The following is a 6,038-nucleotide window of genomic DNA, read 5'->3' as shown; positions in this document are numbered from 1 at the left end:
GATGGCTCTAGGCAGTATAGACATTTTAACAATGTTTATTCTTCCGATCCAAGAGCATGGAATGGTCTTCCATCTTTTTGTGTCTTCTTCAATTTCTTTCATGAGTGTTCTGTAGTTCCTCGAGTACAGATCCTTTACCTCTTTGGTTAGGTTTATTCCCAGGTATCTTATGGTTCTTGGTGCTGTAGTAAATAGAATCGATTCTCTAATTTCCCTTTCTGTATTTTCATTGTTAGTATATAAGAAAGCAACTGATTTCTGTACATTGACTTTGTATCCTGCCACGTTACTAATTGCTGTATGAGTTCTAGTAGTTTGGGGGTGGAGTCTTTTGGGTTTTCCATATAAAGTATCATGTCATCTGTGAAGAGAGAGAATTTGACCTCTTCATTGCCAATTTGGATACCTTTTATTTCTCTTTGTTGTCTGATTGCTGTTGCTAGGACTTCTAATACTATGTTGAACAAGAGTGGTGATGATGTGAACATAAAAAATTATATGAGCCAATGAAGGATATCATCTCCTTCATATCATATCATCTCCTTCATCATCCTATCCTAAAGAAACTTTATGTTTCCAAGGCTGAGCTGTATCTAGATGACAGGAACATGAAATATATATATATGTCTTAAACTAGAAGAACTTATAATATTGGATGTATGTAATATTATTGTACTCTGTTGCATTAACTAAACATGCATTAATTAAACACACTCATTTGTTTCTGGTACTCCACTAACTCTCCTGCAGCTGGAAGAGCCTTCCTTCTGGATGATTCAACTGAAATAGAAAGACGGAGAAAACCAGTTGTCTAGAACCCAGCCCAACATGCTGTGCAAATACAAGAATAAAATATGTAAAAGTAATAAGAGGAAAATTATATAATCTTTCTATTATGTAGAGATTGTATAATTTTATCTTATAATATATAATAATTACTACATTATTAATTATAATTATACTATATATTATCTTATGTTTTATATATTTCATCTTTGCATTCATAATTATCCATATATGCATTATATACATGATAGGCATATTTTATATATCTGGTAAATATTTCTTTTTGATAAATAGTATTTTATGTATTGAGTAGATATCAAGATATTGATTATATATAGTTTACCTTGCTAAATTTTAAGTAAATGATGTGTGGAAAGTGAAATTCAGTGAAGACCAAGCAAATCAAGATGAGGGACCCCTAGCAAGTTGTAGAACCAGCACTGCAGCCCAGTCTCCAAACGCCCAGGGTTGTGCTTTTTCAGTTGTGACATTTCCTTTATAAATTCGTTTAATTTTTAGTTTGATTTAACACAATATCTGTGATGAATCAGTTACTCATGGATTTGCCCAGAAGAACTGTATTTTGAAGGAAGATTTGAAATATGACTTGAGGGTTGCTGAGAGAATAATGAGCCTATCCTGCAAAGGGAGCTGAACTACCAAATAGTGAACTTTTCTTGATTAAGAACCCTCAGAATCCTCTGAGTACTAGGAAACCAAGAGAGAAGATTGATTTTTTTTCTTTTTTTCTAAAGATTTTATTTATTTATTTGACACACAAAGAGAGATCACAAATAGGCAGAGAGGCAGGTGCGGGGGGGAAGCAGGCTCCCTGCTGAGCAGACAGCCCAATGTGGGGCTCTATCCCAGGACCCTGAAATCATAACCTGAGTCAAAGGCAGAGGCTTAACCCACTGAGCCACCCAGGTTCCCTAGAAGATTGGTTTTAAGCTGGTGCTAGTGGCTCAAGCTTTTAAAATAATTCTCAGAGTAAACAATATAAAGCAAAATGGAAAAGAATAAAAGGACAGAAGTAAAATGTCAAGGTGATGCTCAAAGAACTACATTTGTTACTCAGAGGGCCCTTGAGTATGGGTTGTTTGGATATGTGTGGCCCAGCAACTAGGACACATCCACTCTAAGTCCAGAACTTGGGCAGCGGGGAAGGAATCCGGTAGTTAGGAGGCAGCCCTCTGGTGTGTCCCCGTCCTCCAGGTCTCACAGAGCACTGGTCTCCTGGCTGCAGCTGACCACAAAGCAGGAAAAGCTTTGTCAAGAGCCTCTCACTAAGCCTGAGCCACATTCCTTGAAAATCAGCTAAAACAGTCACTGATTTTAAAGCCTTTTAAGATGAAAACAGTAATAGAAACCATTGATGAGCTCTCTTTTAGGAAAGCATCAGCTATTAACTAGAAGTGTTGTTGGTGAAATAAATCTTGTGCCTGGAGAAAAAATGAACTACTTAATGCATTCAAAACTGCTACTTACTCTTAATCTCAAAAAACAAACTGAGGGTTGCTGAGGGGAGGGGGATACGGAGAGGGTGGTTGGGTTATGGACCTTGGGGAGGGTATGTGCTATGGTGAGTGCTGTGAATTGTGTAAGCCTGAGGATTCGCAGACGTGTACCCCTGAGACAAATAATAATACATTAAATGTTAATAAAAATACTTAATAATAAAATAAAATGGGGAAAAAAACCGCTACTTTTAAAGCTTTCACCGAGTTTTAAAATGTTGAAATGTTAAAGTCACATCATAAGCAAGTTCTTTTAGCCTAAGTAACCCTCAAGAAAAGGTGATAGCTCAAGTAACGTGTGGCGTAACGCCATACGACACAATCTCCTACGTGTATTTCTCTTTATCATGCGTAATCGCTACATTATTTAAGACACCTCTCAAACACTGCTTGGGATACGTGCTATGTATACATTAATTACTATATGTCGTTATTTAAATTACACATTTTATCTTAGTTGAAGTAATAAAATTGTTAAAATGAGCTTTAGACTTAAGACCAGTTTTAAATGAATTTTTATTTTTACATCAAGTATTTCGTGCCTACAAGTGGCTTCCCATAACACTTATACCAGCTGAATACATTGAAATAGTGTTTAGCATCTGTTTCTGGGCTAAACTTGACTCCAGTGGTGTTTTCTGAAGAGGATTAAATGAATTGAACCTCCAGCTTCCAAAGGAAAACACCTTACCTCATTCTCAACTTCCACTCATTGCCCAAAAGTCACAAATTCTTATGAAATGATCAGCTGTAACGTTCCTAACCATATGTAAATACTGCTCCAATCACTTCGTGCCAGGTTCCATCCTGTAACTAGTTTTTGTTTTGTTTTGTTTTGTTAATGAGAGAGAAGTTAAATCCTAAAAAATGAGGATAAATCCTAAAAACCATTCTGGGCAATACATATTCTGAACCCATAGAAACTTCCTAAAATAGCCCTCTGGCTTATACTTCATAAATAGATTTATGTAACTTGACCTGTGAGAGCTATACAGTTATAAGCCAGCTCTTAAAGAGTATTCCACTGAAAGCAAGTAAGGAATTATGTCAAATCAAAACCCATTAAAGACTCATTATCATTTAGAGAGAATTCATTTAACTCTTACATGAGCAAGATTGGTGGAAAACATGAAAAAAAATTTAAACATTTTTGTATTCTAGTCTATTGTCAATCTTCAGTACACTGTAGTCAAGAAGAGCAAAACAAGAAATTAGGGATATCACAAGGAGTGAAACACTGGGAAGCCCTTCAATTCTATGCCCTCCCATATCTTAAAAACAATATATATCTATAACCAAAATATTTATAACCAAAATATATGTATAGCCAAAATATATATAACCAAAATATGTATATAAAACATATATATATATATATATATATATATATATATAACTAACCAAAACACATTTTAAACAGATAACATGAAGAATTTGTTTCATTTAGAATTAGATCCTCCTGGAATAGCTGCAATTTGGCTGTGGTTCTTTTTCCAATCTTGCTTCTCTTTAGAGCCCTCCTGCTGGGATCCATTTTCCCTAAAGTGATCTCACGCCTGAAACATCAGTCTGAAGGTGTTCCTCTGATTGACTTCCTTTTTCCCAAGGTGTAGGATTTGTGATTATAATGACGACTCTCGCACGGGGCTCTTTCAAGCCAATTTCACATACCCAGCGACGCCATGGCATTCAAGCAAGAGCGCAAAGCTGCTCGCTGGGCTTTGTTCCCATGAACAAATAATACAAGTGTCTCTAAGTAGGATGCCTTTGTGTGGAAGTCAGAGACGGGAGAAAACTTCCAGCTTCCCTTGGTAGATTATTTCTCACTCTCACGACACCTCACCAAAAAAGAAAGAAGAAGTTAAAAAAAAAAAAAAAAAGACCATAATCCTGACAAGTCAGGAAGAAATTTTCAATGACTGAAAATGTTTTTCCTTCACTACAGTAATGAATTATTCATGTTAACTTGCCTCTCTCTGCATTGGGCACTAAATAACGAGTACTTAGCTTTTGTACGATTTCAAGTTTAAAACATTCTTTATCTTGCAATTACAAAAAAGAAGACAAATTATTAGTATATATAGTACTATACTGTAGGTAAGAGCTCTGCTGTCAAGTAAAAACACAAATTTCACTTTGTTTACAGTAGCGAACCAAAGAAGTGGACAGACATCGTGGTGAAGTTTCCCTATTTTAACGCATGAGTTAAAGTGGGAAAGTATTTCACTATTTTAGCTGATTTGCCTATTCTGTCTTTTCAAGGTGGCGATTTGAATCCAAAGCCTTTAAAAAATGATGGTTAGACATGTTTAGTTACATCAAAACATATTTACAGTATGTTGGCGGGTGGGAAAAAAAAAGCCCTATATGGTGTGATATCATTTTTAAACTCACTAATGAGATAAATTCCTGTGGTGAGGAAGGAAGCCTCTGGCTAATAAGCAGTAAGGAATTAGGCCTGCTGACAACTATGTGAGTGAACTTGGGAACAGATTCCCCAACCCCCACTGAGCCTTGAGATGGCTAAAGCCCCAGCCTATAGCTTGATGTGAGCTCCTGAGAGCTTGGCTCAGAAAATAGAACTCAAATGTTTAAGTCCCAGTGACACTCTCTACCAGCTCTATGACCTTAGGAAGGTTACTTAACCTTCTGGGCACCCCCGCAACTTTTCTCATCTAGGAACCTGAAATAATAAAAATATAAATGTCATAGGATTGTTGCGAATAACTTAACTCATGTAAAGCCCTTAGAGCAGTGCCTGGAAGAGCATAGATGCTCAATAAATATCATTTTTGTTATGTATTATATATAATTATTATATGTTACATTAAAAACAAATATAAGTAAATGACTTCAAAGGATATTACTAATCTATTATGTTGTAACAAATTTCCCCCAAATTTAGCAGTTTTCAGACAAGCATTTAGTTTTCCCCAGGTCTGAAGATGAGGCATCTAGGAGGTGTGCTCCCTAGCTGGGTGCATCTGGCTCAGGGTCTCAGGAAGTTACCATCAAGCTGTCTAATGAGGCTGCAGGCATCTCATGGCTAGACTGAGCCTGAATGCCCTTCCAATTTTATGTCCGTAACTATTAGCAGGTCCCAGTTCCCTGCTGGTTGTTGGACAAACAGCCTCATCACACGCGCTTCTTCACAGATTGCCTGAATGTCCCCTCCACACAGCAGCCAGCTTCCCCTACGACAGGGAAGGGGAACAAGTAAGCATGCACAGGTGAAGGAGGAAGAAAGCACTGATAACAGAAGCTGCAGTCTTGTATAACTCCATCTCAGAAGTGACATCCCATCACATTTGCCATCTGTTCTTCGTCACACAGCATCTCTGTTCTCATGTGGGCAGGAGGCGTGCAAGACTATGACTACCAAGAGGTGAGTATTTGAGGGGGCCATCTTGAAAACTGGCTTCCTCAGAGGTAGCGCTCAGACCAGAGAGGGAAACTTCATCATGAAGAGGTATTTTCAAAGTCAAAGATAGCTAGATATGAAATTGTAGGCTCTTTCTCTCACTGGAATGAAGTAGTCTTGCAAGCACTTGGCCTTGTTGGGGAAGAGAATATTCGACACGATTGGACTTGATGAACATTCAAACCTCTTCGAAGCGTGGGTTTCTATGATATTCCATGTGGTCAAGTCTAATCATTACTAGAGAGTAAGGCTCTTGAGGATCCGGATCGCTGTGTCCATCCAGCTGTTGAAATAAAAGGAAGATCTCTGTAAAT

This window comes from Lutra lutra, chromosome 4 (assembly GCF_902655055.1).
Source record: "Lutra lutra chromosome 4, mLutLut1.2, whole genome shotgun sequence".
Lineage (NCBI taxonomy): Eukaryota > Metazoa > Chordata > Mammalia > Carnivora > Mustelidae > Lutra > Lutra lutra.
This window is presented reverse-complemented; position numbering follows the sequence as displayed.